Below are 13,954 nucleotides of genomic sequence, written 5' to 3'. Positions count from 1 at the left end.
TGGATGGCACAGGGAGCCAATGTAGTAATTTGTAAAGTGGTGCAGCAGGTATGGAGCGGTGATTGCGGAAGATCAGTCTTGTAGCAGCATGTAGGATGGATTGAAGTGTGGATATATGGGTGTCGGGAATGCCAGATAGTAGGAGGTTGCAGTAGTCAAGAAGTGAGATGATGAGAGAATGGATAAGAGTTTTGGTAGCATGTTGAGTAAAAAAAAATGTTTCTGGCAATGTTCTTAAGGCGGAATTAACAGGACTGGGAGAGAGTCTGGATGTGAGGAATAAAGCAGAAGGCGGAGTCAAGTGTGACACCAAGGTAGCAGGCTTGGGAGACTGGGGAAATTGTGGTGTTATTGACAGGGAGGGAAATGGTGATTCTGACAGGAAGGACGATAATAAGCTCTGTTTTGGTTATGTAGAGCGTTTGGTAGCGTTAGGACATCCATGTGGAGATAGCTGAAAGACAGTTTGTTACATGAGATAGTGCAGAAGGGGAGAGGTCAGGGGGAAGAGATATAGATTTGGGTGTCATCAGCGTACAGGTGGTACTGGAGGCCAAATGAGCAAATTAGTGCTCCAAAAGAAGAGGTGTACAATGAAAAAAGTAAATGTCCAAGAACAAAGCCTTGTGGAACCACTTCAGATAGTGTGAGTGGAGGGGAGGTGCAGTTCGATAGGTAGGAAGTGAACCAGGAAACAACTGTATCACGAAGGCCAATGGAGTGAAGGGTGTGTAGGAGAAGAGGGTGATCAACAGTGTCAAAAGCAGAGGTCCAGGAGAATTAATATGGAGAAATGACCCTTAGACTTCGCAGTAAGTAGATCATCAATCACTTTTATGAGAGCAGTTTCAATGGGATTTTGGAGACGGAAGCCTGATTGGAGAGAGTCAAGAATGGATTGAGAGGAGAGACAGTGAGACAGGTATTTGTAAAAAAAGGCAAAGGGGAGGAGAGAAATAAGGTTGGAGAGAGTGGCTGGATCGAAAGTTGGTGTCTTTATAATTGGTGAGATGAGCGCATGTTTAAAGGAGAATGGAGTAGAGAGAGACAGACTGAAGAGGTGAGCTAGAGGTGTGGCATGAAGTGGGGAAGAGGAAACGGTCAGGTTGGGAGGGAATAGGGTCGAGGGGACAGGTTGTAGGGTGAAATGATGAAATGAGTGTACAGACTTTGTCTTCAGTTACTGGAGAGAATGAATTAAGGGTGTATTGGGGAGTGTAAGTGAAGGTCTATAGAGTAGGTGTAGTGTGTGAAATTTGGCATGAGGACATATCTTGTCGAATGGTGTCAATTTTTTCTTTGAACTAGGTGGCAAAATCATTTGCTGCGAGGGAGGAAGGGGGAGGAGGTGCAGGTCGCCAGAGAAGTGAGTTGAAGGTGGCAAGGAGGCGACGTGAGTTAGAAGACTGGGTGGATATTAGAGATTTGAAATATGTTTGTTTGGCAATTGAAAGGGCAGTGCTGTAAGATGAAAGGATGAATTTATAGTGGAGGAAATCAGGATAGGAACGAGATTTCCCCCAGTTGCGCTCTGGAGTGCGGGAGCACTTTTGCAGGTGGCGGGGCTGTTTGGTGTGCCATGATTAGGGTTTTGATCAACGGAGACTGTATGTGGTAGCTGGAGCTGCATTGTCTAGGGCTGAAGTGAGTGTTTTGTTGTAGAAAGAGACAGACTGATTAGGGCAGGACAATGCAGACATAGGAGAAAACAGTTGTTTTAGTGAAGATAAGAAGTGGATTAGGTTAAGAGTACGTAAGTGTCATTGTGTACTTGTGGATTTGGGTGCAGGGGGGAGGGCATGAGGTAGGTTAAGGCTGAAGGAAAGGAGATTGTGGTCGGAGAGTGGGAATGGTGAAACTAGAGATGGAGCAGTAGTGGAAGAAGACAAGGTCAAGGCAGTGCCCATCACAGTGGGTGGGAGATGAGGTCCATTTGGAGAGACAAAAGGAGGAATTAATTGAAAGAAGTTTAGTGGTAGAAGAGACAGTGGGATTATCAATGGAATGTTGAAATCGCCTAGTATAAGAGTAGGCAGGTCAAAGGATAGGAAATAATAAATAAATATTTTACTCTTGGCTCTCAATTCACTTGTCTTTTTCTTATTCTCTTGCTTTGAGTTTCCTATGTTCTGAACAGACTCCGTTGTCCCAGTCTTTCTGTTCTCTACCTTGCAGGCAATTTACCTGATTTCTCATTCTTCCAATTCTGCAGGGACCTACATCTCTCTGTTGGATGTCAATGTCTGGACACACCGCATGGCAGCGCGTCTTGTCCCATGTGAACGGAAGAGCAGGAAGTTAATAAGAGGGGAGGGGAATGAGAAGACAAGGGAGTTCTCAATGATGACTACACAGAACAGAATGGTGGTGTTACAGGTGCAACACCTTACCTCTGGGAGGAGACAAGATGCATCTCTAAACCAGGTTAGTGCCAGTCTTGGCTGCAGGAATTTAAGATGCTCCTCCTCTACATTTTTTCCCCAAAATTATTTATAGCAGCTTTTTAGTTTTTGAAATATTTAAACTATTGTGTAACCCCAACAACAATATAGCTATAATAAACAGATATATCATCCTTTAGGCTGTATACTGTTTGCTAGTTAGTATCAATGTGCTGATGTTGTGCAGGTCCAGGGACTTTTAAAAATCTAGCACCCACCCTGGCAAGCACAGCAAGGAGGGCTTACAATAGAAACTCACTACAAGACTAATATATGTGTGCACCTTCCAGACAATGTCAGATTTAAAATAATGGTACAGGTTCCATTAGCTGCGAGGTTCCGTATGCACCTCTCGCAAACTTTTTCTGTGCAAAATACAGGCATTTACAGGAAACTTATTACGCCTCATAAGCGAAAATCTTTACCTACAACATCCAGCGCAAACTCCTTGTGTAAGTTCTCCTATGGGACCTTGCGGATAATTGAATCTGCCCCTATAACCAGCATAATGTAACAAAATAAAAAAATCCTCAATTATTCAGTATACTAAAAGGTCTTTTCACTTTTAAGAAAAAGGGGATTTAGGAATGACCCAGTTGTGTTTCATTGGTTGTGGTCCCTTGCTGGGATTGCCATCCTATACGGTAGTGAGAATCCCTAATGAAAATGGGCCAAAACACAGTGGTATCAGTAGGAAGTGTGTTTGACATTACTGTATATTGAAAATGTCCTTTGAGCAGCACCCAATTGGTCAGAGTATGATATAGTCCACTGAACAGCACATACTTTAAAACAACCCCTGGCTGTGCAGGTGATAATGGGGTCTCAAAGCTCAGCATATTATACAGATTAAAAATTCATTATATAATAATACCCTGTATCAACCTATTCCTGGCTCAGCCCCTAGTCTTAATAACACCAACTACAAAATAACCACTCACAGAAAACACACACATATCACCAGTCTTTTACACTTGTTATTTCTCCAACAATGAGACGTAAAGAAGTAATATTTTATTAATATGGTATATGTTTTTATTTACTGTGTGTCATATTTATTACAGCTATTGACAGGTCCCTTCATCTGAAAATGCTTCCTATAAACAGCAATTTCACCAGTGATATTCACAGATTTTCATTTATGAAGCTGAAAAATTGCGGGCAGTGCAAATTATAAAAGTTATAAGGCCATTGTTATGCAAATGGAAACATTTATACTGGAAGAGCGTGCATCTGCACATCAAGATGAGTGTAAACGTTGAAATTAATGAAAGAGGTTGCCCTAAAGTGGTAGTAGGCTTCACATTTAAGTTACACTCTCAGCAGTATCATGTGGACCTACAATTGCACAAAAGTAGACACAGAATATTTTTTTCAAAACTGTCTGCATGCACTTAAGGAATTGCATTTCTTCTATTTATAAATGACCACCAGTATGAGTTAACTACACTGTTTCAAATGCATTCCACTGAACAATAAAACACTGATTAAAAACAAATGTAAGATTTTCTAGTGAAAGAAACAGTAAGGTACAATTATATTTAATGTTATGAAATATATAAAAAAATCTGATTGCAGTTGATTGTACCAACATATACTTATAAGCAAGTGTGTTTAACTCAGTACATACCAGTTATCTATCAAAGCAACCAACAAGTAACACACAAACCTATATTATATAAACAGAACATTTATAGACAGACAGGCGAATAGCGATAGATAGATAGATAGATAGATTTTCGTGTATGTATCTATTTTACATTCATAGGTAGAAATAGGAAAGATTTTCTTTTAATGTCAAGAAGACCCTCCCCAATAGTGAATACCTACCACAGACCTGCATTCTTTATATTGAGTCAGGACAGTTATGTTAAGCAGTTACCTCTCCAGATCTTGCACATCTCTTTAGGAAGTCTGCTACTGTGCAACTTAAACTCTGTAGTGCTGAGGCATGTCTGGACATGGTTCATGTTGAGGCTGTCTAAACATTTATAGGGAGTGCAGAATATGACGATGTTCCCCATCTTTCAGGGAGGTCTGATTGCATAATTACAGTTTTTTTTACATCACTGCATTTATCTTTTTTTGGAAAGTGATTTTGAATAGTTGTAGTTCTGGTGGTGGTGGTGGAGATTTATATGAAAACCTGTGTATTACTAAACTAAATAATATATCTGAAATAGCCAAGAAGTTCAGGAATAAAATGGAATGAATTCCCATAAATTTAAAATCATATCTTAATACTACATGTACAACTAGTAGAATTAGGCAAATATTCATGCACGTGGAAGAGGCCAAATGCTATTAATTACTAGGGTTGATAGTTTTTCTAGAAGAAAAAGTATCAGCCTTCTTATCTCTGTTATGTTTCTCCACTGTTAATAATAACATTATTATTATTATTATTATTATTATTGTCTTTGATTTCTAAGGCGCCACAGTGCTCTGCAGTGCTGGACAATGAGGAAAACAGAGCATACATAAAACAGGGTAATAAGAGGTAGACAAAATAAATGTATATGTGAAAACAAATGGTGGGGAGGGACCCTGCTTGTGAAAGAGCTTATAAATTAGTTACCTCTAAATACTAATTTTAACTATCAGACTGAAATTGCCATTATGCTCTCTTTTAAAATGGGTTCTACTGGGTATTATACACTGAACCAAGACAACTTCATGGAACAAGATAATTTCAAGTCACTAACAGTCATTTACAAATGACGGAAATCTATTTGTTTTTATTTTGTGACATAATGCACCCATTTTTGAGCAATTGCTGTGCACACCGACTAAAAAAACTGCAAGAATATGCATATCTGCAGCTTGTAAGGCAGGATGGAGGATGGATGGGGTGTTCTAATGTATGCCGAGTATAGTAAGGGGGTGTTTGCGTAATTGCGAACAGATGCAGACCCACGAAGAGATACTTATATGCCTGTCACTAGCTGTATCAATTGTGGGTGCCTGAGAACTCTACACTGATGATGATGGCGGGTGCCAGCAGTAGATATACGCTTCTGATTGGCTGATTGTGAATTCATCTCTCAAGATGATAGTTGCTTCCTTCATTGGCGTATATATATATATATATATATATATATATATATATATATATGATTTTGTGTCTGTATTTCAAAAATATTTTTGCCATTTTATTCGGATGTGGGAAGCAATATTATATATGCTGTAAATATTATATATGCTGTATTATAGCTGTTTTTTTAATCAAAGATAATAACGAATTAGTTTTACATATAAAAAAAAATGCTGGCAAACTTTTCTTCTGCTTATGATTTGGTTGTGCCTAAATGTATGTAGGTGTATGTATTCCTGGAGCATATGCTACTAATGCAGAACTGGATGCATCTTGCAATGTGTACACCTCATCATATTTGCGTAAATATGCTATTTTTACGTGCCGTTTTTTTAAGCATATGATTTCTTTTCAAACTTGCTTCCATGATCAATAATTCTGTCCAGCATGATACTTGTCAAATACCAATGATGATAGCATTAAGCTTCACACAACTGTTTAGGGTCAGTGTTTAATGATTGAGTTGGGGGTCTCCTATGTATGAATCAAAAAGGGAAATGGTCTGCACAGGGATAAAGGGAGAGAAACACAACCGCATACGGTGTACGGAAAGATATAAATCTTAATGTATGGTATGCGGGGGTGCTAGTCCTGATATATTTAGCAACAACAAAATTATGAACAGAGCTTCATCATAGTAGGACAAATCAGCACGCCTTGTGTAAATTAAAATATAACTTTTATTTATAAATGATTAATAGTAATATCCTCCCGGAAAGAAAAGGTGGTGAAATATAAAAAAAAAATATTCAAGTATACACACATGCAATAAAAACAATGAAAACACCAACTGGTAGGGATCTATTATAAGTAGGAATAGTTATATAAGCTCAGAAAAATATCTGAAAAAATCCTACGCAGCAATCCATAATCTGAACTAGTGGTTAATTGTTGGGACAGAACAGTTTCTGTAACAAGGGTCTCCTATGTAACAAGAATTATCTAAATTATGACTTTGTTGATTCACAAATATTGGCATAGTCATTCGTACCCCTGTTCTGCACAAACTACACCTCCAACTAACCTTAAACCCAAACTAATTCACCAAGCCACACCCACTTTCTGATTTAGGACTCCCCACTTCCTTCTAAGCCTCGCTGTATATATCAGCACTAGATTTACTTTATTTATTGGATGTATCTTCTGAGATACACCTATACTCAATTACATTTTACTCTTTAACAAAGCTGGAAGGAAAAGTTAGGATAGCTTTTTACTTGAATGGTACATATTTAAATAGCATCATACAGCCTTTCAAGTTACAGACAATGCATGACATAAGAACATTTGTTTAATGGTAACTAGAGGAAATTGTTGCTCCTTGCCCAGAAGAGCTTGCAATCTAAATGTTGTAGCTATGCTCTAGAGGACCAAAAATATGACTGGCCATTGGCAAAGAGGTGGTACAGAGGGACAGGATACAACTATGTTAGCTATGTCCATTATCCTGTATGCTGAATTTGAGTGTAACCCCTGCACTGCTGGTTGCCTCAATACACCTAGAGGGGACAGAGGTAGCAAACATTATCGTTAGGGTCATCTCACCATTTCTGCCAAAGTCCATCTCTCTCCAGCAAAGTGAGTCCATGCAGAATCCACAAGTGGTTGACTTGGGAAACCCCTATCTTACTCCATAAACACATGCACACCTACGCCTGGTGGTCCAGTGGGAATGCTATAGAGGCAGACTGTGCGGTCCATGCATAGGCTGTCACATCGCATAGTGCTCACTGTAGCCACATAATCCATTCATAGAATATTGTACTACAAGCTGTATTACAATATTCTACGAATGAATGATGCCCCCGCAGTGAGTACTATGAAATTTGACAGCATATGCAAGTACCACATAGGCTGCCTGCATCATATCTCCATAAGGTAGTTGCAATATCCAAATCAGAGTCCCTGTGACATCACCAAGTCATGTGGCTGTAGCTGTCACATAGTACACAGTGCTGAAGGCTGCTGCTGGAAATGTTCCTGTGCTGTCACTGGTAGAGAAAAGGTAAGAAGAAGGGGTAATGTGATGGGGAGGGGGCATGTGTGTGTGTAAAGTATGTGGGCACAGAGGGCCATATGTGTGTGTGTAAAGGATGTGGGTACAGGGGACCATATGTGTGTGTGTAAAGCATGTGGGCAGAGGGGGGCATATGTGTGTGTGTAAAGCATGTGGGCAGAAGGCCATATGTGTGTGTAAAGCATGAGGGCAGACGGCCATATGTGTGTGTGTGTAAAGCATATGGGCAGAGGCGGCCATATGTGTGTGTGTGTGTGTGTGTGTGTAAAGCATGTGGGCAGAGGGTCATATGTGTCTGTGTAAAGCATGTGGGCAGAGGGGAGCATATGTGTGTGTGTAAAGCATGTGGGCAGAAGGCCATATGTGTGTGTGTAAAGCATGAGGGCAGAGGGCCATAATTGTGTGTGTGTAAAGCATGTGGGCAGAGGGCCATATGTGTGTGTGTGTGAAGCATGTGGGCAGAGGCAGCCATAAGTGTGTGTGTGTGTGTGTGTGTAAAGCATGTGGGCAGAGGAGGCCATATGTGCGTGTAAAGCATGTAGGGAAAGGGGTCCATACGTGTGTGTAAAGCATGTGGGCAGAGTGAGCCATATCATCATCATCATCATCATTTATTTATATAGCGCCACTAATTCCGCAGCGCTGTACAGAGAACTCAGATATAGATATGTAATATAGATATGTGTGTGTAAAGCATGGGGGCAGAGGGAGCCATATGTGTATGTAAAGCATGTGGGCAGAGGGGGACATATGTGTGTGTGTGTGCAAAGGATGTGGGCGGAGGGAGCTATATGTGTGTGTAAAGCATGTAGGAAAAGGGGGCATATGTGTGTGTGCAAAGGATGTGGCTGTAGGGGGCCATATGTGTGTGTAAAACATGTGGGCAGAGGGGGACATATGTGTGTGTGTGTGCAAAGGATGTGGGCGGAGGGAGCTATATGTGTGTGTAAAGCATGTGGGCAGAGGGGGCCATATGTGTGTGTAAAGCATGTGGGCAGAGGGGGGCATATATATGTCTGTAAAGCAGGTGGGCAGAGGGGGACATATTTCACAATATTTGAGAGTTTATAGAAAGTGACATTTAATCACTTCCTGACTGTTCATTCCATTTCTAAATTGTCACTGTGCAGCTATTGCTCTAAGATAATCAGGGCCTGTACCATAGAATGGACTGTGTGAGTAGGAGGGTGGCTGGCTACATGTCAGATGAGTAGCATTGATTTGACTTTTACAGATAGATGGTTTCATTTTTTTTTTAATGTGCAAAGAAAAAAAATCATGCCCACGACTTGGAGCGACAAAAGACAGCAACCTCAGATGGCACCTGAGCATTGAAAGGACCTGATTGGTTGGCTGTAGACCTCTCAAAATCAATCATATTCCTCTATAGCACTGAAAACATTTTCACCATTTTAAACTTGTCACAGCTTTATAATGTTTCATTAATGCAGTGAAACAATTAAAATTACCTATATACACCACTTATATTCATCTATATAATCATTAGCCCAAGTAATAATTCTAAGTCACATTCTAAAACTGGGACTGAAAACTGACATACATTAATAAATATAATAAATGAAATATATTGCAGTTTTTATCAACCTCTGACATTGTTCGTCATCAAAGACAATAATAACTTTATCCTTGATAAATATGTTAGTATATATTAGATTTTTGTTAGGGAGTGACAAAAATAACTATATTTCACATTTATGTATACATTGTGTTTAAACATACTGTGTGCCAAATCTTGCGTGAAATTGATCTGTGCATGCTCAGAAACTGACTTTACACCAGTGAACGCAACTGCATGCAATACAAGTCCAAACCCATATATAAAATACTCTCTGTATATTAATTAAGTGCAGTGTTTCACAATGAGTCTCTGTTTTCTTTGCAGTTTGTAGTCAAGAGGAGAAATGAAAGAAACAAAAACTTTCCTTACATTGTTTCCTTTTTAATCATTTTGAGCAATATTCTCTGTCTGCTATTGTGACATTCAGCCTCGCTTAACTTTCACTCATGATGTCTCACTCCCACATCTTTACAAAAAATGCTCACTTATCAGCAGTACCACTCATTCATTCATTGGTTTTACCGGGAAAGGAAAGGGTGAGGGCGCAATCGGCTGCCAGACTGTTATCAAGTTATTTTTACTATTTTTGATTAAAAATGTACAGTAATGTTCAAAGAGAAACATTGTACATCTAAATGTCAAATACATGCTGCACATGATTATTTTATATTTACGTGAATATATGTTAATTTACATTAAGTATAACTTACATTTGCCTCTTATAGCTAGATATTCAAAACATTTACAGATGATGAGTATGTATTATATTGCCAGGGAGCTCAAACTTTGTAAAGCCTATTTATTGAGTCTGATGTTGCCTTTATTATTAATATTTTGTTTACGAGGCAAACAATTATTTTTATTTATGTATTTATTTTTCTCATTAGGGAGATCATTGGCAACATGAATAAGCAGCACAGTGAAGTTGTAGACTTGTTCTTCAGAGCTTTTGAGCTTTTTTAGAATGGTAACAAACTAGATTGTCATGCTTTCTCCAAGGACGTGTAAACTCAAATTTTCAATGAAAGAGTTGTATGAGAGTGCACCACTAAAAAACACAAGACATGAAGGGCACACAGTTTCCTTGTCCCCCTTATCCCCTGATCTCTAAATTATAATATGAAATTTTAAAATGCAGTTTACGGTCATTTGACAATGTTGGTTTAATAAGAGTGGTAGGCCAAATGCTCTATAGCAGCCCAAATGCTAAATACAGCACTTTTTTTCTTGGATTGTTATTGTAGTCACATTTTTTATCTTTTTTCCTTTATGCAGTTTCAAGAATTTATTAGAATGTTTTATTCTAAAAAGGGCAACTAATGGCTTTTTTTATTTAAAAATATTCTCATTGAAGAGACTATTATTACCCACTCATTATCTCAGAGCATGTGCCAAAAGCAGCTTCAATGTGCATGCTCAGAATCTTACACATGACTAGAAGAGCAGACCGGGATCAAGGGTGGAAAAGACTGCATCACTGCCACAACTCCCCCACCCCCATTTATTTTCTTGCTCTAGAACCTTTTGTTTTATGGCATTTATAATTTGGAAACCCAATATACCGAAAATTCTGAAAACAAGATGGTAAAAGAAGTAAACAATGAAGACATGAAATTTTGACATGTGTAATTTAGCATATTTTAGACATACTGCTCCAAATTACAGATATTCTTTTATATGAAACACCATAAGTCCTGAACATCAGGTATAATAAATCACATTCCTGTATATACAGTCCTGGCCAAAAGTTTTGAGAATTACGTTAAGTATCAATTAAGTGTTGGTTTTCACAAAGTTTACTGCTTCAGTGTTTTTAGACCTTTTTGTCAGATGTTGCTATGGTGTACTGAAGTAAAATTACAAGAATTTCATAAGTGTCAAAGGCTTTTATTGACAATTACATTAAGTTAATGCAAAGAGTCAATATTTGCAGTGTTGAACCTTCTTTTTGAAGACCTCTGCAATTCGCCCTGGCATGCTGTCAATCAACTTCTGGGCCACATACTGACTGATGGCCACCCATTCTTGCCTAATCAATGCTTGGAGTTTGTCAGAATTTGTGGGTTCTTGAGGGTTGACCACAGGTTCTCAATGGTATTAAGGTCTAGGGAGTTTCCTGGTCATGGACCCAAAATTTCGATGGTTTGATTCCCGAGCCATTTAGTTTTCCCTTTTGCCTTTTGGCAAGGTGCTCCATCATGCTGGAAAAGGCATTGTTCGTCACCAAACTGTTCTTGGATGGTTGGGAGAAGTTGCTCTTGGAGGGTGTTTGGTACCATTTTTTATTCATGGCTGCCCACTCCCTTGGCTGAGAAGCAACCAAAGTACCGATCATCATGTTATTTGATTCCTCGTTCTGTTTAAAAACTCGTTCCAACCGTCTTCTGAACCTGCAGTGCACATGATTGTCTGCCCAAAGAGAGAGTAGGAACCTGTCACTGTGTCTGTGTTGTTAAATGTAGAGAGTGCTGTATGTGGATTAATTCGTCCATTCGTTCTGAGACTGAAAATTTCCTTTCAGAGTCACAAAAGCTAACAAAATTTATAATGACATTGTGGAAAAGACAAAATTTATTTTGTGTGTCATAATCAGTGTGACACGAATGACTGACTACACTGCTCTTTGACCAGATGAAGAGCACAGATCTGAAGGTAAATCGTGTATAGTGTGTACAAATGAATTGGCAGACTGATTGGAACTTTTGTAAATTCGTCAGTGATAACAAATTGGGCGAAAGTTTTTGCAGTTGTACCTAGCCTTAGAATGAACCTGAACTGAACTGAACCTCCTCCATGTTTGACTGTAGGAAGGTGTTCTTTTCATTTTGCTTTCTATAAACATAAGGATGATGTCCTTACCACAAAGCTCTAATTTGGTCTCATCTGTCCACAGGACATTCTTCCATAGGAATTTGACTTGTTCAGGTTTGTTATGGCAAATGTCAGTCAAGCTTTCTAATGTTTCTCTCGGGCCTCCTACCATATAACCCCCTTTTTTGAGTTGGCGATGGATGATGTGAGTTGAAATTGTCGTACCTTGTGGCTGAAGGTCAACTTTAATCTATATGGCAGTTGATCAAGGTGCTTTCTCCAGCATTTAAACAATGCTGTACTGTGATAATCAATCATGTTTTCTCTTTACAGGGAGGTTGGCTACAGTGACATGGGCCTTAAACTTCCTAATAACATTATGTATGATGGAAATGGGAACATCAAGGTGTCTGGAGATTGATTTGTAGCCTTGAGACTGTCCAATCTTAAGTCTAACCTCCTCATACAATTCTCTGGTTTCTTTCTTTTCTCCATGCTCTTTACAGTACACCAGTGACACAAAACAGGAGCGTAAGTCCTTATTTTTATTTAAACTCATTTATTGAATGATTTTTATATTGCAGACAACCGCTACTCAGGTGAATTCAATTCCAAAGTAAAGGAGAATCATCTGCTTGAAATCTAATTATTAGGTAATTTGAAACTTCAGGAACAGGTAAAAATGAGATATTTTGAAGAATACAGTAAACATGAGTGGCTGCCGAGTGTTCATTGGTCAACTGAACCCAGCTGCCAGAGAAAAGGATGTTGAGCATTTTTTCAAGGTTTATGGAAGAATCAGAGACATTTATTTAAGGCGAGGCTTCGGGTTTGTTGAGTTTGAAGATCCAAGAAATTCAGATGATGCTGTTTACGAGCTAGGTGGCAAAAAGCTGTGTAGTGAAAGGGTTACTATTGAGCATGTCTGTTTGCGTTCCAGAAGTGGAGGAAGAGGACTTGGAAGGGGAAAATATTTCTATCCCATTGGTTTTGTGAAATACATACAGTTCTTGTTACACTTTGTTAAGTATCCAAGAAAATAAAGCAAAGCATGATAATACAAATAAAGACTTCTCAAACTGTATTTTGACAAACACCACCTGCTTGTGCCATGAAATGTATAGTTTTGTGTAATTTTTTTTGTGCACGTCTCTTCCCCTCCCCTTTTCCACCCCTCTCAATTTCTGTTTGTTTGAGCATTAGATGGATCTATTCCAGACTGCTGCTCATTGCTGTATATATAGTGGATTCTTGTGTTCATGCACTGATTCAGTACTAAGTTTTATTTGTGAAATATGCTATTAAAATAAACTTTATTAAATAAAAAAAAGAAGTATAATTGTTAATAAAAAGCTGCACCGGTGCCAATATTTTTGGCCATGGCTGTAAAACGATTTATTTCCTGTTCTTGCACCATTTTGCTTGTGTTTTTATAGCCAAGGAAACTCAGAGCTTTTACACTGTGTTTTCTTGCATATAGCAGCTGATAAGCTCTATATTTGCTCGCTGGTGGATGCAGCACGTATGCAATACTTAGCTAACTTTTATATTTTCATAACCATCATACCTTGACAACATGATTTTCATGATCAAGTGGCTGGAGTAAGACAAATAATGCAGAAAATCACATCATCACGTGCCTACACTTAATGTCCCCTGAAGTATATAAATTTTCTAGTTTCCCACATGAAACGGAGCAGAGGAAGAGGGGCTGTCTTTAACTAACCCAGGTCAGGAAGAGAGGATGTATCAGGCTCCCCCACATACAGAGAGACACCTTGAAAGTGTCCCATTTGTAGGATGGGAGGGGGGGTTGCTGCAAAGGCAACATGGCTACACGGTGAAAGTTACTAAGTGGTAGAGCACCCCAGTGAGGCCACTAAGAGAGAAAGGGAGCTCCTTTTAATAGCCTGCTTGAAGAGAGCCCACATACTGAAAGTGGGTACTGTAGCTAATATTTCTGCTTTTCAGCATTATGAGGAAAGTAAACCTGCAAAGGGATGAAGTATTGT

The 13,954-nt window shown here is 39.0% G+C and overlaps 1 long non-coding RNA gene across 2 annotated transcripts in view; it reads left to right on the top strand.

Moving 5' to 3' along the window:
• The window catches only part of LOC142158870 (uncharacterized), a 166,806-nt gene extending 153,495 nt beyond the window's left edge, over positions 1–13,311 (top strand). For both annotated transcript variants that reach the window (XR_012692879.1, XR_012692880.1), the window contains exons 4-5: positions 2,213–2,424; positions 12,527–13,311. This is a non-coding gene — a long non-coding RNA (uncharacterized LOC142158870). The remainder of the gene's footprint in view (positions 1–2,212; positions 2,425–12,526) is intronic.
• The last annotated feature ends 643 nt before the right edge of the window (positions 13,312–13,954 follow it).

This window comes from Mixophyes fleayi, chromosome 1, assembly GCF_038048845.1.
Source record: "Mixophyes fleayi isolate aMixFle1 chromosome 1, aMixFle1.hap1, whole genome shotgun sequence".
Classification (NCBI taxonomy): Eukaryota; Metazoa; Chordata; class Amphibia; order Anura; family Limnodynastidae; genus Mixophyes; species Mixophyes fleayi.
Note: the sequence above shows the minus strand (reverse complement) of the source record. Positions and strands in the feature narration are given on the sequence as shown.